The 26,384-nt window shown below is 35.9% G+C and overlaps 1 pseudogene; it reads right to left on the reverse strand.

Annotated features, from left to right (window-relative positions):
* Positions 1-4,581: 4,581 nt before the first annotated feature.
* LOC118592459 lies at positions 4,582-5,323 on the reverse strand (annotated as a pseudogene).
* Positions 5,324-26,384: the final 21,061 nt, after the last annotated feature.

The raw sequence follows: 26,384 nt of genomic DNA on the forward strand, positions 1-26,384 counted from the left end.
ATTCTTGTTTAATATTCATTTGAAATTACATGCCACAAACTCAACTACATTATATACTTCTGTTTGCAAGTCAATGGGAATTTAAATCTATTGAAAGTTATATAACATCTTCATAAAAATGAATCATATAGGTGATCAACTTCCATTGACATCAGAGCATAAAGAATCCTGATCTCACAATAATTTGGGTTTTTCTTTGCATGAGAGTGATATTATCCCTGGCAACAGTTTTCTCCTGGTCACCATTTTAAAGCAGGACAGAGGTAAAAGAAAGTGTCCTTATTTACAGTTTGTCTAATTGACTGCTGGGTAATCACAATGGGGAGTTGACACCTTATATAAATGACTTAACATTTGCAAAAATGCATGCAACAGTTACTCATATGGAATCTTTTAGTCCAAGTAGTCATTCCTAACAAGCATATTATTGAATACTTTCAGTCATCTAAAAATTATTCCACAAGGAACAGTGCCATAAAGTACAGAAGCCCTGGTTTTGTCCTCTAAGTCAGAGACTTCCCAACCCTGGCAAATAAGCAGAGTGAAAGATTTATATGCTTTTTCTGGCTGAAAGCTAACCCTTCCTTATGAGCTCAACATTGAAGAGACAGCTGAAATTCTCAAATAGCAACATTAGAGAGATAAAACTCAAAAAAAGAAGAAACAGGGGAGGGTTCTAAAAAGATCTCAGCAAAGATCTGAAACATGATGAATCTGACTTTCCTGGGATATCTAAGCATGAAAAACTGAAAAGGTTCTGCCTTTCCCTCTCCTTTCACAGCTCCTGTATGTGGGTTATCAGAGAGATCTACAAGCAAGCCTATCTCTTACAGGTAATTCACTTAGGGTTTCTTTGGCAGGTTACCCTTGCAATCTATTGGCCACATTTGATACATACTATTATAGCTTCATAGTCAAAAACTATCTTTCTATACCCTCTACCACTATCCATAACATGTCCACAGTCATAGCTGTCCCTCCTTTCTAAAACAGAGTAACACATGCTATAAAATGTGGGAAAGAATGCAGGAGTAGTATTGTGTATTTTAATTAAAATAGTTCTGAAATCCTCTGCTTCTGAGATTGAGCCAGGAAATGCTCTTGTTTCATTAGGTCACTAGTTGAGAAATCTTCTCAATCTTCCATGAATCCAAAATCACTCTTTTCATCCCTCTAAGGCAATTTTGTTCATCCTCTTCATTTCATTGGTTTTTCTATATGATGTCTTTCCCTCAGCAGACGATAAAGTCACCATCTTAGATGATATTCTAGTTTATCTCATTTATCTTCACAGATCTAAACATCCTGTTTTATACAAGGCCATGGTCCGCTAGAAGGCTGCTATACAATGTATGTGAGAGAGAGGGATGATTGTGAAACATCCCCCAAAACTCTATCTTGATAGCTGAAAATTTCCATGTGAGAGTGTCTCAAAAATTCTGTCCACTAATATTTGTGTAGAAAAATTTCTACTTCTCAACACCCATTATCATAGCTGTACTGTTGCTTTCTTTCACAATGGAGAGGCTCGTCAAGCAAACTCTGGAATCAATTTGCCCAAGTTTGCAATTCCAGATAACAGTTCACTGAAGCTTCATTAGTGTGACAGTAACTTAATAAAAATAAATAAGTGAAAAGGAAGAAGTAAGATCAACTATGGAACTTTAAGTAGCCTGTCACTTCAGATGAGCGATGCCATCGTTAACCTTTAAGGTCACATCAGCTATTATTGAAGTGTCACATATCACAGTGTCAAAATTAAATTAGACAAACTATTACCTCATTATTACACTATCAAATCTCAAGCTTATCTGAATTAATAGTACATGGACTAGGGACTTCCTTAACCAGTTTACTAAAAGTGTATGTATTTACACCGTTTCAACATGAGCTAAAGTTCCTACCTCGAAAAAAAGAAATATCCAAAGCTACTTGTAGTAATGGTCAAGTCACAACCAGCCCTGAGACTAAATTACCAGTTAACATTTAATTTTAATGCAAGGTTTTATGAAAAGTTGATGCCTATTGATTTTATTATGGAATTCTTTTACTTGAATGTCAGATTTTCTAAGATATAATAAAATAAATTTATATTTTTTTCTATAAAGAACATGTGGTTTTGAAAGCATCAAAGTAAAGGCAGTTTTAGATATCAAAGAACATCCCACTAAATGTTTTGTTGAAAAGGTTATCATCTAATTAGTACACTAAAATATAGTATATGAAATGGTCTAGATCAGTTTTTTCCTCAACTTGTGGGTCACAACTCCTGTAGAGGTTGAACAAACCCTTTCACATGGGTCACCTAAGACCATCAGAAATCACAGATATTTACATCATGATTCACAACAGTAGCAAGATTACAGTTATGAAGTAGCAATGAAAATAATTTTATGGTTGGAGGGTCACCACAACATGAGGAACTATATTAAAGGGTCACAGCATTAGGAAGGTTGAGAATGACTGTTGTAGATGGAGCTGGAAGGTGTAGCTTAGCTGGTTTAGATAATCACTGAGAAAGAGCCAAGGCTATCTTGCCTCAATACTGAGTCTTTTAACTAAGGATCTGAAAAAGACAGTAGAGATCTGGAAGGGACATTCTTCATGAATGAAGAAGTTGGTAGAGAAGGTTTAAGCAACTTGGTCAGAATTACAGAAAACAAAGCCATGGTACACAAAATGATGAAAGCCTGAAATATTATAGAAAATAGTTCTCTCCTAACTATATCTAAAAATCTATTAAAAGCAAAACTATTCAAAGTTGAACTATAGATGACATGCTGAGGGTAACAGAAAAGAGAAGGTGGAATTTAATCAAATTCTTGATTAAATATCTTTAAAAACTTCATTTTACCACTTCATAAAGATGTTCTTTATTTTTACATTAATCCTAGAATGGAAATTCTTGTCCTCAGTTAGGACTCAGCCAATCCCAAAGCAATAAGGGCTATAACTGACAAATCTACAAAACTTATAACTGTTTAATATTAACACAAGAATGCTTTTGTTTTCAATAGGTTTTTTTTATTTTAACCTTTATTGATTCTATCCCAATCCCACCCATCTCTCTACCCCCTCACTTCAACCCTCTGCCCTTGCAACCACAGAACAAAATTTAAAAGTAAAACCAAAAAACTAAAAACAAACAAAACAAAATGAATGGAAGCTGTAGTGTGGCATGTAGGCAACATCATTGTAAGATATTTTGACAGCATACTTTCTAATTTTCCTATAGAAAGGCAAGAATTCAATATACAAAGATGAACTGACATGCATCATGCTCTTAATGTATAAAACAAAAAGCTGATTGAAATATTCTACATAATAAAATTGAGTGGGGGAGGACTATGCTATGGTAAAGAAGGCACTAACAAATCAAGCAAAATATTGCAGAAATTACTTTTGATGTATGCTTTAAAAGAGCCCTATAAAGGTTTTTCCAAGCCCATTATCCAGAAACTATGAAGAGAATGAATATAAGGAAGATGAGTGAGAGGGTTCTCCATTCCTAGTCTACTTTCTAGCACAGCTAACTGTGTGGAGATGCAATGGAAATACAGTGAGGACCTAAGGTGCTTTAAATGTGATTGCAATAGAGAGTGAAGAGAATCCTGGTATTTTAAGAACACAAAACTGAGGTACCATCCAAGGTACCAATTAAAATGAGCACATATCAGTGTTAAAAGATCGATGCCATCGAACGTGGAGCCTTCAGCATCTGGGCCGTCAGAGTGGACTTTGTAAATACGAAGATATACCTCCTTCCCCTTTGGCTCCCAAGGCTATACGGATTTTTTACTGCCTTTGGTATGGTGTAGTTTTAAGTAAAGCTAGATTTGAAGACAATGATTGTACATATTTAGACAAAAATGCAGTATTTGTCTAGGTTTTTTCATTTTATATTTGAATGGTAGTAGTTAAAGAAATGTGCACATTTTTCCAACCAAATTAAGTCTGAATCCATGGGCACATTAGTGGCCTTGTAATCTATGAGTAATATAAGCGATTATTTAAAAAAAAAATTAAAAACCTGAATTCACACTAAAAGTCTAAAGACAACTTTCTCCAGTGCTGGACACAAAAATTAGAATCTAATAACCTTCTCTTTCTTTCTTTCTTTCTTTCTTTCTTCCTTCTTTTCTCTCTCTGTCTCTCTCTGTCTCTCTCTGTCTCTCTCTCTCTCTCTTTCCTGCCTTGCTTCCTTCTTTCTTTTTTTTCCTTCTTTTTTGATGATATGCTTTTATGCTCCAAAGTTATTTCAAGATCCAAAACCATGAACCAAACCTCCTGCTGATTAGATTGATAAGAATAGTAAGGAAAATTTAAATAATAATGCATAAAACTAATATTATAAGGGTAAAAAGTCCTTTCTAAGCTGACTCCAACAATGCCACATCCCTGTGTGGTCTCAGGCAGTACCCAAACACCCACTTGTCTTTGCCTCTGTAAGCCTCCTGACGCAGGCCAAAATTTACCCCCCAAATCAGAAATCCTTAATTTTTTTTGTTGTTGTTGTTTTGGTTTTTTTTTTTTTTTTTTTTTTTTTAATGGTATGATCATTTCTTTGTTACCCTTAAAGACTTATTTTTGACTGGACTCAGACTGAGAAGTAGAAGCTCTCAGAGAGGACAGCCTACGTCTCTTGGCGATCTGTTCCTGGCGCCTTTCTTTGGCTTCCTTCATTCTCTTGGGCAAACGTTTAGCATGTTCTGTAGCCTCCTTGTTTTCCTTTGTTTGTTGTTTTTCAGAGCAGTAGGATGGCGGCGTTTGTGTAACAGGACACGTGGGGTAACAAGACGCTGAATCTTGGGGGCTTTGGTCCTGGGCTTCTTACCTTCTTTGTTTAACGGCTTTCTGACTACGTATTGGCGGACATCATCTTCTTTAGAGAGATTAAAAAGCTTTCAGATTCTGCTAGCTCTTTTAGGTCCCAACCGATGAGGCACAGTAGTATCTGTCAGTCCAGGAATATCCTTCTCTCCTTTCTTTACAATAAACAAGTTGAAAACACTGAGATTGGCATCCACGATGCATCCTCGAACAGACTTGCGCTTCCTCTCTCCAGTTCTCCTTGGTCTAAAACAAGTAAGTGCCCCTTACTCAACAGCAGGCGCACTCTGAACACACCTTGCTTCATGGGAAAACCTTGTTTGTCATTCCCGCCACTGATTCAGACCACATAACCCTTCCACTCTTCACCCAGGGCATCGCAAGCCACTTCTGTGGCCATGCGCTTCTCGTAGAACGTACGAAGCTTGTGCTCATCGTCCTCTTCCATGAGTTTCTGATAGCCAGTGGCAGGGAAGGAGATGTTCAGCTTCATCTTGACACAGCCGACCGCCTAGGAGGCGCCACGAAAAAGAGAATCCTTAATGTTTATATGGGTTGCTGTATAGACTACTAACACTAGACAACCAGTGAAGTATGGAGATTATTTTAACCATGTAAGAATGATGATTTTAAGTCCCTAATATATAGGTTTATAAAGTTCACACCACTTATTTAAAATCTTTAAAGGATGCATGTCTTTTTGTTGATATGTACACACACACACACACACACACACACACACACACACACACACACACACACACACATATATAAACATTCATATGCACACAGTAGTATGCATGTTTGTATAGTTGAAATTTAAACACTAAAAATTAATATTGGAATGCATTTAAGTACCCCAAATTGAGGTATTTTAAAATACTAATCATGCAAATACCCATTTTACAAATCTATACATGTAAATATGTAAAACTATAGAAAAATACATACATTATAAAGTATACATGCTTATTATTTTTCTGTTTCATGCATGTATTTTTTTATTGTAGTCATTTCTTCAAAATGTAATGTTTTTCTAATCAACTTGCCTCAATATTTGTTTGAAAATCACTTGTTTGGATGTGTTCATGAGATTCTAGTCTTTATGTTTATTGAAATATGTGTAAATATATCTTTTTATGTGTACCAATGTTTTGTGATACTTTTAGTGATTAACAGTAAGTTTGGATTCAGTCAGCAAACTCTAAATCCTATCATTCTACGCTATGAATTCAGTGTGTTAGTCCCAGAATTTTACATGAGGACACTTGTTCTCCATTGATTTCAAACTTTGTGGAGGTTGTGGGATTTATTTAGGATGTTTGACCTTGATGGCAGAAGTAGGTCACTAGGGTCATGTCTTTAAAATTACAGCCTTGCTTCTAATTACAGCCCACCCTTTCTCTTTCTGCTACAGTTTGGCTACCACAAGACAGCCAATCTGCCATGCTTTTCCTATCATGATGGACTAAAATCCCCTAAGGCTGTGACCTAAAACAAACCTTCCTTTACTTATATCTTTTCTGTCAGGCATTCTAACCACAGCAATGAAAAGATTTTTAAATCAGAGTATTGTTAGAACTTTGTCAAGATAATTTATGCTGTTTATTATTTTATGTCTCCAAGTATAAGATACACTGGTGAATATTTTATGTACGTTTTAAATGAATTTGTAATCTTTGTAATCAATAGATCAAGCTATTCTTGATGTTATATCTTCTAAGATTTTTATAACTTTTTGTTTCACTTTTCTTTCAGTTTTTGAAATTAGATATTTAATCTCTTCTAGTGGTTCTGGGGAGATGGCTCTGTCAGTAAAGTGCCTCCTGTGCAAATATAAGGACCCACATTCAGATCCCCAGCACCTATATGGTAGCATGCATGTGTCTGTAATATTAGTGGGGGTGGGGGAAGAGAAGGATCATTGGGGACCACGGGCTAGCCAGTCTTGCTGACTCAACGAGTTCCACATTTAGTTAGAGACCTTATCTCAAAAGATGAGGTGCAGATTAGTCACTTTCCTGATGCTTTGATGATCAAGACAATTTACAGAAGGAAGAGTTCATTAGTTCTTATATTTCCAGAAGGAGAGTCCAAACAGGTCCGGGAGGCATTGCAGCAGGATCAGGAAGCTGCATCATCACATCTTCTGCAAACATAAGACCGAGAGTGAACTGGAAGGGAGGAAAGGCTGTCAAGTGAAGTGCAGTCCTAATTAGTCTTAACAATAAACCCTGGACTCAGATGTAGAGGGCGAAAGCTGAAAGATCAGAGAAGTATCGCAGCAGCCACTAGAAACTTCTTACCTCTATGAATCCTGAGACCAAATGGGGGGCTGAGATCCTGTCTCCACCTCCCTAGAGCTGGGATTAAAGGCATTCATCACCACCACCACCTGGCTCTGTTTCCTTTTTAGACTGGCTCAATTTCGTGTAGCCCAGAGTGGCCTTGAACTCCTGATCTTCCTCCTCCCAAATGCTGAGATTAAAGGTGTGTGCCACCACACCCTGGCCTCTTTGGTTAACTGGTAACTAGCTTTGGCCTCTGATCTCCAGGCAAGGTTTATTTGTTAGAACACAAACAAAACATACAACAATCAAGTCTTAAAATCCACCCCTAGCAATCCACCCCATCCATTAGCAAGGCTCCACCTAAAGTTTCTATATCCTCCTTCAAACAGCACAACCAACTGGGGACTAAGTGTTCATACAATGGGGGGCACTTCTGATTCAAATCACCACACCGAGCAATTGAAAAAGATGCTTGAGGTAGATCTCTGACATCCACACAGTTGCACACAATTATGCCCCTTCACATATGCACACACATGTACTTATATGTACACATGCATATAACACACACACACACACACACACACACACACACACACACACACACCATCAGCTCCTACTATGTGTGTCGAGCTGACTAGTTCCTTTAATTATGTCTATGGTTGGTTCACATTGATGATCTTATGACTATGTGCATACAAACTAATAATTATGTTATAACATCAATGAGTATTATGTTATAGTTGTCATTTTTATTCCATCTATTTCAGCACTTTTATAACAGCTTTTCATTCTTCAGAATGTGTGACAGACATGCTGATACAGCCCTTCTGATTCCCAACTCTCAATATTCATGACTTCACATAACTTCTTATCTCCCTGATAATAGCTGATTCTTGTAACTTTGTTTTAAACAAATGTAAATCACCAATAATATGGAATTATATGGTTATAATTAAGTGCATGCAGAAAATTTTAACTCATTTCTCCAGAAATTATCTTTCTCTTGCTGACTTTAGAAGCAAGCTGCCATGATCCAGATATACAAGAAAATGGATTTTGTCCCATTCACAAGGGAGAGTAAAAGCACACACTTCCTCCGTGAGCTGTTGATACAAACCTAGTTCCAGACAAGCTTTGTTGCAACTGAACTCCTCAGCAGAGGGTCAGCTTATAAGATTCACTTGGGTTCCTGATCTACAGAAACAAGGCTTTCATTTTCACTCTTGACTACTTCCTAGCTCCCTATGTTATATCCCCATTATATTTCCAGTAACCATCTTAATGTTTAGGCTACCAAGATCTCCTTTCTCTGTTTTATCTTGTTAGGACTCATGAGTTTATGCATTATCTATTTGACAAATAGTGTTGTCTTTGCTGAAATTCCAGTAATCAATGAAGATACAACATGGAGCAAACAAATGCCCTTTTTTGATGCATTTTAAGTTTTATTAGAGTAAGTCATGGGATAAGTAAGCAAGCACATATAAAAATATGAAAAGCAATATAATCCATCTAGAAAAATAAGTCAAGAAACAGGTTCACAATGTAAAAGGAATGGTAAGTATTCTGTAGCATAAACAGGGCTACTTTGCTGATATTATGTCTCTTTGCCCAGAACTAAAAGGTTTAGTAGAGCCACATCAATGGGGTATCTGTCCAATACTGGATAGTAGAAGGCTCAATAACTGTTTAATAAATGTACTATCTCATGCAGTCTCAAAAATAATCATCTGTATTAGGCACCATTATTCTACCAGTTTTAACTATGGTAAGCACCAAGTGTCTGACAATTGAAATACCATGTTCTATAGCAGCCTTTATAAGAATAAAATCTCAATGCATGCCTGTCTGGCTTCAATGAGCCTGTACTATTAGCCAGTGGGCTATGAAGTCTATTGGATCCTACATACTTTCTTATACCCTCTAGTAAGTAACCAAAATATCCACATTGTTATTTGATGGGAAAAAATATATGATCAATACTAAAACCTATTGTATTTTAGATGCTTGTAGGAGATTCAGTTGATTGGCAGGTATGAGATTGGAGAATATGACACTTGAAATATTATGTGGGACTGGAAAGATGGCTCAGTGGTTAAGAGCACTTGTTGTTCTTGTAGAGGACCAGGGTTTGATTCTCAGCACCCACATGGTAGTTCCCAACTGTACATAACTCCAGTTTCAAAGCACCTGAGGCTCCCTTCTGACTTCTGTGGGTACCAGGCACACTCATGGTACAGGCAGGGGAAACATTCATACACATATAAAAGAATAAAATTAAACCATTAAAAAATACATCCTTATTTGTAACTCAAAATGCCATGTGAACATAATGAGGAAGTTCAGCCACTCACATAATAAACAACCAACAACATATTAGCTACAGTAGATATGAATAAAATAATTTATTTCTAAAGTACTTAAGATGAGAAAGGTAGAGGAAATTCTCACCTTTGAATAATTTCACAATAGGCGCTTTAAGGAACATATCACATATTCACAGAGAAATGCCCTGAGGTCCAGCCTCCATGCTGAAGAACAGAGCCTTTTTCCCCTCTAAAACTGAACTTCCACCTAATGTTTTAATAAAAAGAAATTTTTTTAAAATTTGTATTCCTTGAATGATCTATATTTTGTGAAAAAATAAACACTGACCCTAAAATACATCATTTAATTACACTACATTTGCCTTTTAGATTTAGTTACAAAACGTTCCCAGTTGGCTAACATCATGTGTAATCTGTACTGCATAAATAGAGCCAGGGTGGTTCTATAGCCTATAGCTGGGAGAAAAAAGCATGTGGAAAAAAAAAAAAAGGCAGCCTGCCACTTATTAGGGTGAGTTTGGCTATGTCAAACTCTTGACCTTTTCAGTAATGGGTACAGAGGAAATTACAAGTCAGATAACCGCTGTTCTAAACAGAACTAAAACTAGTACATGTAATTAAGTTATAACCCGAGGCACAGGCTAATATGGTATGGCAGTGCAGACATAGCAGGATTCACGTGAAGGGTGCAGTGGATCTGATCTCAGAACAGCAGCTGTCTGAGAGCCTGGAGGAAGCACTTCTTTCTTCTGATCAGCACCACAGTTGTTTTTTGGTTTTTGGTTTTGTTTGTTTGTTTGTTTTTTGTTTGTTTGTTTGGTTGGTTGGTTTTTGTTCTTGTTTTTGTTTTGTTTTGTTTTATTTTTGTTTTAAATACTAGTGCCAACATGTATAACTAGATGTTCCAGAGAAATGAGAAGCACAAGAATCAATGGCTGTTTATACAGGTAGCTATCAACTACAAATGCAAGTGCACTCATTCATCCACAGCGTAGCTGGTCCTTCTGTATTTCAAAGTCTGTTCCAGAGCTGAAGGACTACACCATTGAGCACCTACCTGGTTGTCACTTCACTACGATTTCTGTAACAAAATACTTTCTATAAGCAGGTTAAGGGAACAGATTTACTTCGGCTGCTTAAGAAATGGTATATTCTATTACGGCAGGAAGGGACAGTGAGACAACTGGCCGTAGCATCCCTGAATTAGGAAGCATTGAAGATGAATGTCAGTCCTGAGACTCCTTTCTCCACAGGATTTACTTTTTATTAGGTCTAGGACTCAAATCAGTGGGATGGGGATAGGATTTCCCTACTCACTTAAACTTCTCTTGAAACATACTCAAAGATGAACTCAGTGATGCACATTCAAGGTGATTCCATATTCACAAAATTGACAATGAACATTAACCATTACAATCTAGTCTTGCCAATATGACACACAATACATCAATTCTAAATGACAACATTCTACCTCTGGTTCCCTGAGGCTCAACCATCTTTCACAAGGCAAAAATATATGTATCTCACCTTCAGAAGTCTCCACAGTATTTTTGTTTCAACATTGTTATAAAACAGAAAGCTTCTTCTGAGATTCAAGATGCTCTCTTCCTTGTGAGTCCCTCTAAAATCAAGAGAATAACTTATATACTTCACATATATAAGTTATATAACTATGAAGATGTCTCAGTGGTTAAGAATATGTGTCCTTCTTGCAGGTAAAGTTTGTTACCATCGACCACATGATGGCCCACAATTACCTGTTCCAGAAGATCCAATGCCCTCTTCTGACTACTGGGGGCTCTGGAATGTAATGGTATATTAAATACACTAAGGGACACACACACACACACACACACACACACACACACACACACACACGCACACACACACATGTACATGCACACACTCACCTGGCAGAAACAACTTAGAAGAAGGGTTTACTTTGGCTCACAGTTTAAGAAGTAACAGAGACCATCATGGTAGGAAGCCAGAATAGTGGGAGTGAGGTAACTGGTTATATTACAACCATAGTCAGGAAATAGAGAGGGAGAGATGAATTCTTGGCTTATGTGGCTTCCTCCTTTCCATCTTTTTATTTGTTCTTTGATACAACCCACAACATGGTACCATCCATATTCATACTATGACCTCCCTTAGTTAAGCCTCTCTGTAACCATACTCAGTGACACCCCTGGAGTCCTATTCCTTCAGTGATTCTAAATCCATTCAGGTTGACAATGAGCATCAACCACTACAATAACCAAATAATGATCATGTTTTAATCATTCTCAGTTATATACCATCAACATCTTTGTCTCCCTCCTAGTGTGCTGTCAGAACTCTACCTGATTTGTGTGTCTAGTGTAACTAACAGAAGTTAGAAAAATACATAAATCATATGCTAAGCAGTCTTTCTCTAATGATTAAAATCTAATTTCACGCAGGTCCCCTATCCAAGTACTAACCAGGCTTGACTGTCTTAGTTTCTGAGATGAGATGAGAGTGGGTGCATTCAGGATAGTATGGCCATAGACTAATTTCACACAGGTTCTTATGGATACTAAAAATCCTAGCATTATTCATTCTCTGTTATCTTTGTCTACATAGCTAGTTGCCATCTGTCACTTCAAAATCCCAAATATTCTATCCTTAGTTCATTCTCACTTGATGGTGCAGAATGTTATTTCACTGACATAGTAGAAATTGCCAGGAGTTAAGTCCCTGTCCAAGATTCATTTCTGGTGATGAAATAACTTGACAAAAAATGCAACTTAGTGGAGAAGGGCTTTATTGGACTTTACAGTTCTAGGTTATAGTCTATCATTGTAGAAAAGTCAAGGCAGGAACTTAAAAATGCTGCCCCCATCCTATCAGCAGTCAAGAACAAAAAGAAATGATGCATGCATGCATTTGCTTGCTCATTCTTGGCTGGCTTGCTCCACTCATATGCTCAGGACTCCCTGACTGCTGCCTTTCACACTGAGTTCACATCAATTAACTCATTTAAGACAATCCCATTGGTCAACCCAGTATACACAAATTCTTAATGAGACTCTCTACCCTGGTGATTCTCAGTTGTAGTGAGTTGACAATTAGAACTTAACAGCATGGTCCCCATGCTCTGACAGAAATGTATTTACAACACAGATGTTTTTGCCCTCACAGTGTTTACGATAATTCCAGTTAACATGAGTGCCTGCTGCATTGCTACCTAATACCAATATCAACTATAGAATGGTAGCTCTCATCTTTTCTTACCTACTCAAAGTTATGCTTGTTCTGGAATCTTTAAATCATCATCATCTATACTTTACTGAATTACACACATCAGTTTATAAGCATCTTATAACAAATCTCATCTTAAAATCCTCCAAGAATTCTCCTTTAACTCTATTACCTCATCTGGAATCATTTATTCATTATCTTTCTTCCCTTAAAATTTAAATAGTTTTTGAGAATGTCATGTATGAGAACAATATTTACATCATTCTACCCTCTAATTCTTATGTCTTCTATACTCCCCCTAAATTCATGACCAACTTCTTTTTTAACTATTATTATTTTGCATGCATGTGTGTGTTCACATACATACATACTGCTGAGTCACTTTAGTGTTGCTCGTATGTATTAAGGAATATCTCTTTAGGACTGGACTACCCAGGCTGTACTATGTAAGCAAATCTAAGAAGTACCCTTTTAGTATATGTTTATTTTCTCCATTACTTTCCTCTCTAGATCACTGACTAATGCAGATGGTCATTACAGATGTATAATTGAGCATTTTTGAATCTGAAAATATTTCTGATGAGCAAAAATGATTTTGAGAAATTGAAATAGATGAGGAGGACAAATTTAATAAAGACCTGGAACTAGACTAAGAAATAGCAGATTGGTAAGATTCTGTGGAGAACAAGTGACTTTCAGAATTTGAGCTGTCCATCACTTCTGCATCTGGCTCCAAAGATAAGTGCTTTTCAATTCACACCAACTGTTATGTTAAGATCCTTGGATCTCTTGAAGTACAAGCTACAGGCAAGCAACCGTAACTCCAAGATTCCTAAAGTTTCAGGTCTGGGCAAATACTCCTCCTGACTACAGTAAACACCCAGACAGACAGACAGACAGACAGACAGACAGACACACACACACACACACACACACACACACACACACACAGGGAGGGGGGCATGTTGATGGTGGAACTATATAAAAAAGCCTTTTGCCTTAATGTAGGAACCGTTTCTACATTATTATTATTTCTACAGATGTGTTCTATAGTCTAAAATCTACCAGAGCTTTCTCCAACCATCCTAGAAAACTATCTCTGAAATTTGTTCTACTTCTCCTTTAAAAAAATTGTTTCATTTTTTGATATTGTAGTATCATTATGTTATTTCCTCTTTCCCCTTCTTCTCTTTAAACCATAAGTTCCCTTCTAGTAACACTACATTCATAATACATTATTTAGATATTTCTTTGTTTTTGATCCATGGTGACTGAGAATTCTGGATGTGAGAGCAATTGATACTGTTTTCTGCTTATTTCTTCAAATTATGCATTCTAGTAGTTACATAGGGGTACTTTACATTGTTTTAATTATCTTTTTGATTTAAGACCAAATATCATTATATTTGCATATTTGTCAATTGTGTCTCCTTATCCTCATTTATTCTTTGAAAATTTCATGTGTGTATGTAATGTTTTTCAATTAATTTATTTATTTATGTATATGAATATTTTGTTTTCATGTATGTATGTGAGCTACCTGTGTGCCTGGTGCCTTCAAGGCCAGAAGCAAACATTGGGTCCTCAGGGACTAGAGTTACAGATAGTTAGGAGCTGCCATGTACTTCCTGGCCACTCACCCTACGTCCTCTGAAAGATCAATTAGTGCTCTTAATCTCATAGCCACCTCCCTAGCTCCTGTACAATATATCTCTCATACTCACTCTTCAAGTATCCCTAATGCCCCCATCATATCCCAAATTCATGCATTTGTTTTATAATTTATTTTGTTTTATTTTTTGAGTATTTGTGTTCAGAGAGGATGCCTATATCAATACTGCACCCCCATCTAAGGCTTGGGGAACACTACAAACCTGAGAAGGATCAAGACATTTAATTTCAGTATTGAATGGAGAGGGGTTCCTGATGTCCTTCCCATAATGGAAGAGCCACTGGTAGTCGATAGCTACAAGGTAAAGGAGAGTCATTTTTATTTAGGATTGAGGCCACTGGAAAATTGTCCATGTCTCAAAGAATGACCACAGACAGCTCCATGCTCATATGGACATTACTAACTGTATATCTTCTTTGAAGAGACTTTGTTGAAATAATCTATCTACAGTTTGAGTTTATTGTTAAAAGTTATGAGGTTTTTTTTTACATATTCTGGTTATAAGTCCTCTGTTGTATGTGAGACTGAAAATATGTTCTTCTAGTTTGTGGTTTGTTTTTTATTTCATTTCTATTTTGTGTTGCTGTTGTTTTGTTTATTGTGACGATAAGATATCATTTTGTAGCCCATGCTAGTCTTAAACTTGCAACCCCCCTGCTTCAGCCTCCCAAGTATTTATTTTATATCCACAGCCCACCACTATGTGGCCTATGAGAGTTTTGAATTTTGATGAAGTTCAAATAAGATTTCTAATGTTTAGTACATAATGGTAGCCTCATTATAAAAAAAAAAAAAATTAGCTTAACTCAGGCCAAAGGAGATTTTTCTCCTATGTTTTTTTTTTCTAAAAGGATTGAATTTTGTATTTAGATTATGATCCATATTGACATATAAAGGAAGTATAAGGTGATTGATGTTTCTTTGCTGCTTCTGCATATGAATAAACAATTGCTTCAACACAACATTTTGAAAAAGAGAATTTTTTTCTCTCCTCAGTACTTTCTGTACCGTTGTCAAAAATCAATTGGTCATATTTGCATGGGAATGTCTATGCTGTTTCATCGATGTGTTTGTCAAGTCATTCATTTATATCAACTTTCAGTTCAGTACTTAAATCACACTAGGAGCCCAGTGCTGGAGATAACAGAAGCGCTTTCATTGAACAACAGATCCCTTTGGCACTCTCAGGCCTGCTTAATGTTCTTTTGGTTTGGTTACATAGCATAGGTCCTCAAAGACATGATAAGTCTTTTTAATCCCTATAAAATTTGTTATATACAAATATAGCTTTCAACAAAGATAAATATTAATATTAAAATTACCAGTAAAAGTGCCTGATATCCAATTCCAAATACTCTTCTTAAATATTTGAAAAGTTTTAGATAATAAATCCAGCATGGTGAAAATAAATGGAGTATTTTAAACTAATGTATACAATCTTTTCTTGAGTTACTAATAAAAAATAAGAATCCTCCCTTTAATCTCCTCTTTGCTAAGCTAATGCAAAACTGTCTGAAGAATCCTACATTTTATGGAGCCAGGGGTTATTAGTATCATTGATTATCCTCTTGAAGGTTGTTTTGAAGGAAGGATCTGTAGCCTCTTACAGAAAATTATACAGCAGATGCCCTTGAACTATAGAAAGGCAGTGTAAAAAGACCTGTTTAGATTTGAAAATATTATCTTTCAGTTTATAGTATAAGATTTCGATGAGTTTTCAGGCATAAACAACCTCAGCTGTAGGATGTCAGACTGAAGTGAAAATAGAAATCACCCATGATTAGCTACCCTCAAGCATTTGCGAAGGCTCCAGATAATCACTGCCCATGCTTCTTCAGTCCAATACCCTTTTCTCTCCTGCCCGGCCCATCTCAAAGCTGCTAGCATAACCAAACAGTTGAAGGTCTCTGAAGGAGATAGGAGCTCTGGTTACTATAAATGGACTAGGTAAAGCAAAAGCAGAAAATCAAAACAAAACAGATATACCTCAAGGAAGCAGCCGAACTGCAACCCAAACTCAGAAAGGCCGACTCCAGATGCTGTGGACTCCTGACTTATATCTATTACACAAAGTAAGGAGAAAACACCATCACGATCCCTAAGTCAGAGAGCTAATACCCAAAAGCTCTCACTGGGGACATGGTAGAAATTTATAATATATGCATTTGAACTTTAAATTGTATCATAACAAACATAAAAAGGGAAATTCAATAATTAGAATATTAGTTATAAGTTTTTTGCATATAAGCACACACCTTTCATAAGTTTTAACGCTCTGCAGATATTACTTCCTCTTTCTTTCCCAGGCTAAGCCCTCCCCAAGCTCCAATATATCCTTTAAACTTCGAAAATTGGTCAATATTCTCAGATCCTAGGGTAAGAATTTTACAATGACCTGAAGTATCAAAGCTAGGAAAAACATAGATTACTTACAAAGTGAAACTTGAAACATTGGTGAGATTACTGGAGTGCACAAGGTGGTCAGGAAATTAAGTTTAGGTCAACCTGGGATGGTTTCCAAATAACCTGGATGTTCTTAGTCCTTAACAAACATCAGTTTTGCCAGGGTAAGTCCTGAATCCAACAGACAGCTCACTGCTCAGGAGATCTGTGTCCAACATAGAAGAGCCCAAAGCACTTGACCAAATCTGAGACAAGACACTGTTCCCTGCACAGGAAGAGTCAAAATGAGAAAGGACTAGTTAGAAAACCAACACCTTTTCTGATAAACTGAAACTGACTTAAAGGGAAGGCAGAGTCTGAGACTTGAACCTTATGATAATTCATTTTCTAGGTCTACCACAGCTCACCGTCTAGGTTTGCACTGATGCTTTTGCCTAAGGAACAGAAACAGAAATGTTATCTCTCCAACCTACCTACCCTATGGACACTTTTCCCACTGTCAATGAAGAATAGGAGTCACCTAAAGAAATATTTCTAAGAACTGAAGTTTCTAATTGAAATCTGGGAAATATATTTTTGGCAATGTGGAAAACATTCTGGAATAAATTGAGTGGTGCCAATATAATTCCTATAAAATTGAGGCCTAGAGCCAGATATACAAATCTAAAAACAATAAAGAATTCAGTGAAGCAGTATGAACAGGCTGAATCAAAACAAGGAGTGAAGTGAATTAGCTTACAACAATCGTCACAAATGTTAAGTAATGGTGATAGATGCAAGACACCTAAAAGGAATATATAATGTATTTTGTTGCAAAATTAATTTCATCAAGACAGCATGGGAATAGATATACTCACCTTTAGAGCAGTGAATTTAATGCTAAGAAGGAGCTACACATATTAACCTGTGGCTTAGAAAGACTCAAAGCAACATATTGTAGCTCTTTGTTTTCCATAATGCAAATTTGATTCTATGACTGATAAATACATGCTATACAATATATGCTTTTCAATTTAACTGTTTTAACTCATCTGTGATAACTAATATGCATCACCATAATTGTATCTGAAATGTTGCAGCCCTTAGGTAGCACTAAAAAAGAATAAAATCAACAAAGAAAATAAAACTCTGTATAAGATGCATTGATACATAGAAAACATAAAAATTTTATGATGAATTTAGGAGCTTAAGAAGAAAATCTAGTTTTAAAATGTATAAAACACTTTATATGAGGTGAATATTTATTATGAGACTTTATTCTCAAGCTGGCCATGGTGGTAAACGCCTGTAATCCTAGCATTGAGGATGCTCAAGGAGAAAGATTGTGCATTTGAGACTAACCTGAGCCAAGTACCCAGACCCTGTCATAACAAAAGAAAAGGAAATTATGTATAAAACTACAAAGACAGACAGAAGGGAAGGGGGATAGGCAGGCAGGCAGACAGACAGGCAGAATGACACACACACACACACACACACACACAGAGAGAGAGAGAGAGAGAGACAGAGACAGAGACAGAGACAGAGACAGAGAATTTTGGCAGCGAATAATCTTTTCTTATACAAGAGATTTTTGCAGAGATAAAGACACAAGGGTTTGCACCTTACTTTATAGAAGATTCAGAGGACAAACATAGCTTACACCAAGATCACAATTTATAATGCCATTTACTTCATTCTTTTAAAAATGTTTTTAGTCAATCCTTTGAGAATGTCATACAATGCATTTTTATCATATTTCTCTCTATTGCCCCCTTATCTCCTCCTAGATCCCCTATCTCAGTAACCCACCCAATTTCATGTCTTATTTTTTGTTATTACTGTTGTTAATGATCTATTAAGTCCAGTCTGCCCTGGATGTGGGTTTGTCGACTGGAGTGAGGATGACCTATCAGGAACAACATACTGAAAAAACACTCACTCTCCCTTTCCAGCAGCTATAGATTACCACAGCTCCTCCGCTGTTGAAATCATTTCCCCTAAGAGTCAGTATATATTCAGACAACGTGGCACTGATATGGATTTTCTACACAAGTCAGCAAAAAGTAAATAGTGATGTCATCAGTTATATAATTGTTTTGTCAAAGTGCCACTTTTGAATGATTCTGTATAAATATCACCTTGAGGTCACAGGCCTGACCTTTACCCTTATCTTTCCTTTTCCAGCCAGCCTGTGCACATCTGCTTATAGGTGTGTGTGTCTACCTTTGTATGGCCTGTGTCTTGATCTATGTGTGTATCTACGGATGCTTATGTGTAGCCCACGTGTGGTGGCATGTGTTATTATGTGCCTGCATATCTACCAGTAGCTTTTCTACCTAGAAGCCTTCATGTGGCAAAAATAAAATATGCTTTATCTGAATATGGCACCTCACCATCCCTTCAAGCTTCCAGCTTCCTGAGACCGTCTTTCATTCCTGGCATTGGAGCATGGACCTCACCTCTCCTCTACCCTTCATGCTCTTATTTTGTTTGCCTTGATCTTGTGCAGATCTTGAATTCACTGTCATAACCACTGTGGGTGCAAATGTGCAACTGCCCCACTGTGTCCATAAATAAAGTATACTTCTATTTCCTTTACTCAAAGCACTGCAGCTCAAAGCTTTTAAGTGCCATGAGCTATTACTGATAGCTCAGAGAAATAGAAGTCAGCAAAGGGGTGATGTAAAGTGATTACAAAATGTTAAAATCCATTGAAACTGGAAGTCAACACACACCCATCAGATGTGTGTGCCCCTTGCCATACCCTCACCATGTCCCCTCACTCCAAATCCATCTCTCTCTTGCTCTTAGCACCCAACCCTCTTGAGGCCTAGCCCTGAAGCTTCTGTCACTTTGTCTTGTGAAATTCAATTTGGCCCTTTCTAAACAGTTATTAATAAACAATAGCTTAAACCATTTGTAATCAAAAAAGGGCAATTACTTTCTATGTTGTTTCTATTTTATCATATAAAATTCATTTATGTGGAAATTCTCCGTGAATTAATAGAAAGCTTATTGACTTCACCGCTGGCTTTATGAATGTGTTTTATATATCAATGTAAAAGTAATGGTAAGTATGATCAAAATCAGGTAACAAAAAGGAAAAAAGAACAGTTTGGAGAAGGAAATTTGAAGTTCTTGTGTTTATACAAAGGCACATTTGATGGAAACAGAAAAAAGATGAAGAGTGTTCTGAGCCTTGATGTCCAAACACTAACGCTAAGTCATTTTACATAGCATGCACAGATCCCTTCAATATTAGCCTGTCTCAGAGAGTTAGACAGATCTTAACATTAGTAAGCAGTGGCACAAATGTGGCTATTTACTTGCTTCTAGAGGCAGTATCCCTTGCTCTTTGCTTCCCATGACAGCATGTTTACAACCTCTGAAAGTCAGTTTGTTCAGTTCCTATTTTGCACAACACTATCCAAGGTGAGTGTCTGGCTGTGTGACACCTGCAATCTAGAGGGGAACATATCAGAGCATTGTGACAAGGGAAACAAACATCTAAGTAATTACACATTGGGACAAGTCTGAATTCAAATGGATGTTTAGTTGAGCTATATGCAAGTCATGATGAATGATTGAATGGCTCAATTATATTGTTATTATTAGGTATAATGGGAAAAGCTTTAAAAGCAAATACAACATACAGAAAAAAATGAACAGATGAAAACTAAAAAAAAAGAGTAAACAGACAGATTTAGATATTTAAAATAGACCACATACAATTTCATTCATCAAACAATCCAAATAATCTTTAGAGCAATAATAATTCTAATTATAATATTTTGAATGCCTTCATCAATGTAATGTATATAAGGAAAAACCACTTGTTTGTATTATTTCTATATTTCTTTTCCTGTTATATCTTACAATATTTTTTCATGTGAGTTATCATCATGTGTTTGGATGCACACATTAGTCCTTACCAGTTATTTAAAAACTAAAATCACCAATATTCTTATTGGTGATGCTTCTGTTCTCTACCCTGTGTCAAAATTATAATAAATTTCCACTACTATCTTCCAAATTGGTTCTTTCTCTTCTTTTTCCTCCTTGAAGTATCAATTTAAACTATTTGAGAGCCTTCTTTCTTCACTCAGGTGTTTATCATTTCAAAGTTCTGTTCATTTCTAGTATCACATAAGTTTTTCCTTGACTCCCATTTCCATCTTCATTTGCTCCAGAATTATTTTTAAATTCTCCTTTTCATTATTTATCCATTGATTGTTCAGGAGTCTACTATTGCTTTTCGGATATTGGTAAAATTTCTAGATTTCCTCTCTCCCTAAATTATTGCTGTATACAACTAAATTTACAAACATATTTCATATAATTTTAAACCTATAAAAATATGCTGAAAGCTGTTTTGTAGCTAATACATCATCCTTTCCTAGAGAATACTCCAAATAATAATGCTTATTCCTTTGCTTTAGGATAGAGCTCTCTAGGTACATCTGTTAGGGTGTTTGGTCTAAAGTAGTTAGTGTACAACATTTCCTTGTAGATCTCTATCTAGGTGATGTATTCATTAAAAGTGAAATTTGGAAGTCCTCCGCTGTTACTAAGTAGCTGACTATTTATACTTTGTGATCTGCCAACACTTCTGTATGTGTCTGGTGCTTCATTTTGAGTGTGTTCATGTATATTTATAATTATCTTATTAACTACATAATGATAATTATATACATATTATGTAAAATATGTACTATATTTATATAATAATTTCTTGATTGATATTGATTATGATTGAATGCCTACATCATATAAAATATACTAAGCTATCTATTGTTGTTCATTTTCGCCTTCCCTTGTATCACATGCTTTTATTCCTTCATGTTCAGCCTATGTGTAATAAAAGTTATGAGTCTTCATTAGGCAGCATATAGTTAGGTCTTGTTTTTCCTTAGCTCTACAGTCATTTTATATATTTTTATAGAATGCTTCAATCCATTTCCATTTAAAGTAATTAATAGGTAATGACCTTCAAATGGTCTTTTAAAGTTATTTTTTCATTAATCTATAGTTCTTTTATTTCTTTCTTAATCTATTTCTGTCTTTCTGTGAGATTTGATTGATTCTTTTTTACTTGTACACTTTGGCTCTTTATCTTTTGTGCATCTACTATGAGTTTTTATTTTAATATTACCATAAGTGTTATAAACATAGTGCTGATATAGAAAGTTAATATATATTTTCCAATAAAGAATAAGATAGAGGTAAAATAAAAGCATTTTGCAAGTAAATCAGTGCAAAGGTAACTACAGAATAAATGAAGACTTAGGCCTGGGGTTGCAGCTGTGGGTGGAGTGTGGGTCAAGAATGCACAAGGAAGCCTGGCTCTGTTAAAGATGGTAGCTTTTGTGTGACAGAATATGAGGAGCAATGATTAACAAATAATAATATATTGCAGATATAAAGAGTGAAAAAACACCAGAAATCCAAAGCACATGATTTGAGGTGATGCAGATTTTAACTCCCATTTACTATCCATAGAGCTATATGTAAACTCATTCAGCTCTTCTTTTATACTCCAATCTCCCCAAATAGATTTTAGTTCTAATGACAAAATTATATCCAGTACTCATGAGATAATTCTTTTGTAGTCTTTCATGTTATAATCCTTAGTTAGCTCATTTCTTATGGAAAACAAAAATATTAATTAACATGCATATAAATAGGAGTTGTCTTTGCTTTTAAATATCAGTTAGACTACATGTGCAATTGCTGGCTTCATTTTCTTATGTTAATAGGGTATCTTCTGGATAAAGATCTTAGTATCTTCTAGCCTTACTCTTACAGTTGTTCCAAACAGGTGTGTGTGTGTGTGTGTGTGTGTGTGTGTGTGTGTGTGTGTGTGTATACATGCTAGGAAGCACCAAGAAACGTGGAAGTCAGAGGACAACTTAGAGAAGTGTCATTTAGAGCTGAGCATTATGAAGTCTCTTATTCTCTACAACATGACCTGTGCAGGTCTCTGTTTTAATAACCATATACTGCAGAAAGAAGCTTCTCTGATGAGAATTGACTGATTGTGTATGTATGTATATGTAAATGTATGTGTATAACAATACGTCCATTTAGCATAGAAACAATAGTAATTTTTCCACTAGGGTGTACAACTTGTCTAGCCACAGATTCTTGGGCCTAATAATAGTGCCAGGCATCAGTTTAAGTTTCAACATGTGAAATGGGGCCTTAGATCAGAAAGTGGTTGTTTACTCCCAAGCTATTAGTACCTCTATTCCATCAGTGGGCATATCTTGTCAGGTTAGTTACAAATGTAGCTTGAAGGGTACACGTCTGAGTAAGATCAGTATTCCTCCAGTAGTGTGCATAACACCTTCCAGCACAGTGTAAGCCAGCCAGTAGGGGTGGAACATCTTGGTGAGTACCAGCTTGATGTTTTATGACACAAGTGTGTGATACCTTCTACAATAAAGTTTTGATGTCAACTTATAGCTGTAACAAAGAGCATTGGTCATGTCATAGTGTTTGAGGGTCTAAGGGACTTCACTTTCCAACAACACCCAAAGAGGTAACCATTTCCTGGCCCTGGGCTTTTTATATTTGTTAACCTATGATAATTGGTTGCGCATTGTTGATTGTTATTGTGTAAATCCTTTAAACTCTTTATATATGTGGAATCTCCTATAGTAGTAAGTTTCCATATGATTTTTTCATAACGTCTTTAATGTTAGTTAGCCCTTCCTGCATTCCCACATCTACCTTGCCCTCTCATTAAACTCTTTTTGACCTGTTTCTCAAAATGTTATATATTTTGACTGGAGACTTTAGATTTGGGGTTTTCAAACTAAGGATGGTTCTCCCATATTGTGTTGAGTAATGCCACCTTTGTTGACTAGGTAACATTTTATATGAACCCTATCTGTCAGTATAGACTTTACAGACAATTTTACCCAAGTTTCATGCTTTGTCTGAAAAGTTATTTAGCATTAATTAATCACAATAATTCATAGAGATTAGGTCAATTCAGCATATGTTAAAAATTTGAGGATCATCATTAGTTTTCTTACAAAGTTAAACCTTTGTAGGTCTCCTCCAAATAGGACAGTTCAAGATTTGCCACCAGACTCTTACAATAAAGAGGTAGTGTTGGGTTCTTCAGCTCTACAAGCCTTTTGAATATTACTTAACTTCCTGTTCTGCTTTCTCTTCTCTAATTCTTGAAATCATGAAATTCTATTTAAAGATATTTAGTTATTCATTTACTCTGTGTGTGTGTGCACACACATGCACAAGCAAGGATGGGGGAATGCCCCACAGTATACATGTGATGGTCAGAGGACAAATTTCAAGAGTCAGTTCTTCCCTTCTACCATGTAGGTCTGGGGGATCCAACTCAGGTCATCAGGATTGAAAGGAAGTGTTTTTATTTACTGAGCTATACAGCTGGACCTGAAATGCCATGAATCCTACCTAGTGCTGTTTGAATTTGACCCAAGCATGTGGTAATGATTTAATCACTATATTTATTAAAGATATAGTTTCTGGTATTACTAGTTGTTTTCTTTTTGTCAATATATCTATTTTATAAAGAGATTCTGGACTATTCTAAGAAGCATGCCAACAACTTACATACAAAAAATATATTTGTAACTACTACCACATACAAAATTTAATTAAAAGTAAAGTAATATAAAAACCTGCTGTGGATATCGCTCTGTACAAATAAAATGCTGTTTGGCCAGTGGCTAGGCAGGAAGTATAGGCGGGACAAGAGAGAAGAGGATTCTGGGAAGTAGAAGGCTGGAGAGAGACACCGCCAGCCACCGCCATGAGAAGCAACATGTAAAGACACTGGTAAGCCACAAGCCATGTGGCAAAGTATAGACTAACAGAAATGGGTTAATTTAAGATAAAAGAAGCAGATAACAAGAAACCTGCCACGGCCATACAGTTTGTAAGCAATATAAGTCTCTGTGTGCTTTCTTGGTTGGGTCTAAGAAGCATGCCAACAACTTACATACAAAAAATATATTTGTAACTACTACCACATACAAAATTTAATTAAAAGTAAAGTAATATAAAAACCTTTCTTATATCCACAAGATTGTAGACTATTAAAAGAAGTATACATGAAGTAAAATTTAGAATTTTTTCTATCTTAATAATTTTCTATATTTATCCATTTCTATCTTAAACATAAATGCAATTTGAAAATATGTTTCCTAGGTGCATATCAAATTTTTTCATGTTTTATTGTATTGATATTTAACTTCCAAGTATGTGCTATTATGTAAAAATGTTAATTTTACCAGAGTATTTCAAGCAAACTCCTATAATTGAGCTACTTTAGGTTAAATCTGCTCAAGTGTTGAATGTTTCATACTCCCTGAAACCACTACGTTTTTAGAGTTTATTATGTTAACTCAAAATTAAATTATTGTTTAGTTCCTTTCCCTGTTTGGTTTTAAAAACTTCATTAAAATAGCATCTCTAACACATCTAAGATAAAGATACACATCATTGATTGATATTACAAATCATTCCTGCTCTGTTTGCTTAGTGCACCAGTTTTTATGTCAAGTAAAAACATAATCATTATAAGAGTTATAAAAATCAGTTTATCAGTTCTTAGCATTAATGATGTAGACTTATTAAGTGGAGTAAAAAACTCTGCAGTGTTGCTACAATACAAAACTGGGATCAGAATTCAACTGTTAAAGCATGTGCCACTCTGTGTAAGTCAATAAAAGTTAAGTTACAAAAAAAAAGTTTACCAAAAACATCAACTTGAAAATAGAAGCTGGATATTGTTGCTTTTTAATCTTCAGTTTTGGAAATCTAAACCCCTCCCCACTTTGCAAAGAAGGCCATTTATTTGGAAGATAACACATATGATTTAACTCAGCTGTGCTCTGATCATGTGTCCTGTGGCTGAATTAAAGATGCATGATTACATTTTAATCATTTGAAATGCTTTTAGATTCACAGAATACAGCTGGAAAAAGATTATGTTGAATTCTAGGAAAAGCCTAGATTATTCTCTTCCCAGTACTTAACAAAGCCAGAGGAATCAGATTTCAATTTGGGTTCTATAAATCAAAACATGCAAACCTCATGTAGCCTTGCTCTCAAAGACCCTTCTTGGAAGAATCCTTGTGTTTAAATTTGGATAGCCTGCTGTGGTTTTCCTATCTGGTATAAGTGGTCAATTTGGCATTTTCCAGAGGTAAACACTCAGATATGTGATCTGATAGGGAAATTTCAGTTCAGGAAGTTTCCTAAATGTTTAGAGAAGACATACTGGCAACCTAGGCCAGAGAAACATAGAGTAAAAGCAAAGACAGAACTATCCATGTTTGTGTAATAAAGATAATGTCAGGACAGATGAACTTGACTAGATCTCATCAACTTGATCCCCCAAAATTTGCTCAAGCCAAAATTCCATTTACCTATCCAGAAACTTGTAATTTATTTTGAACGTTCCCTTAGAATCCTAGAGTTACTCACCCCCAATTCAAGCAGCTTTTCTGAGACATTTTTAAATTAATAATACATTGACCATTGCAAGTAGTCTATGCATAAAAAAGAGGAATGCTTGGTTTAAAATCAGGACCATTTTGACATTACAATGTGAGATCTATTTTATAGGGACAATGGGACAAAAATGAGTGGGATCTG

Source organism: Onychomys torridus, chromosome 10 (genome assembly GCF_903995425.1).
Source record: "Onychomys torridus chromosome 10, mOncTor1.1, whole genome shotgun sequence".
In the NCBI taxonomy this organism is placed as follows: domain Eukaryota; kingdom Metazoa; phylum Chordata; class Mammalia; order Rodentia; family Cricetidae; genus Onychomys; species Onychomys torridus.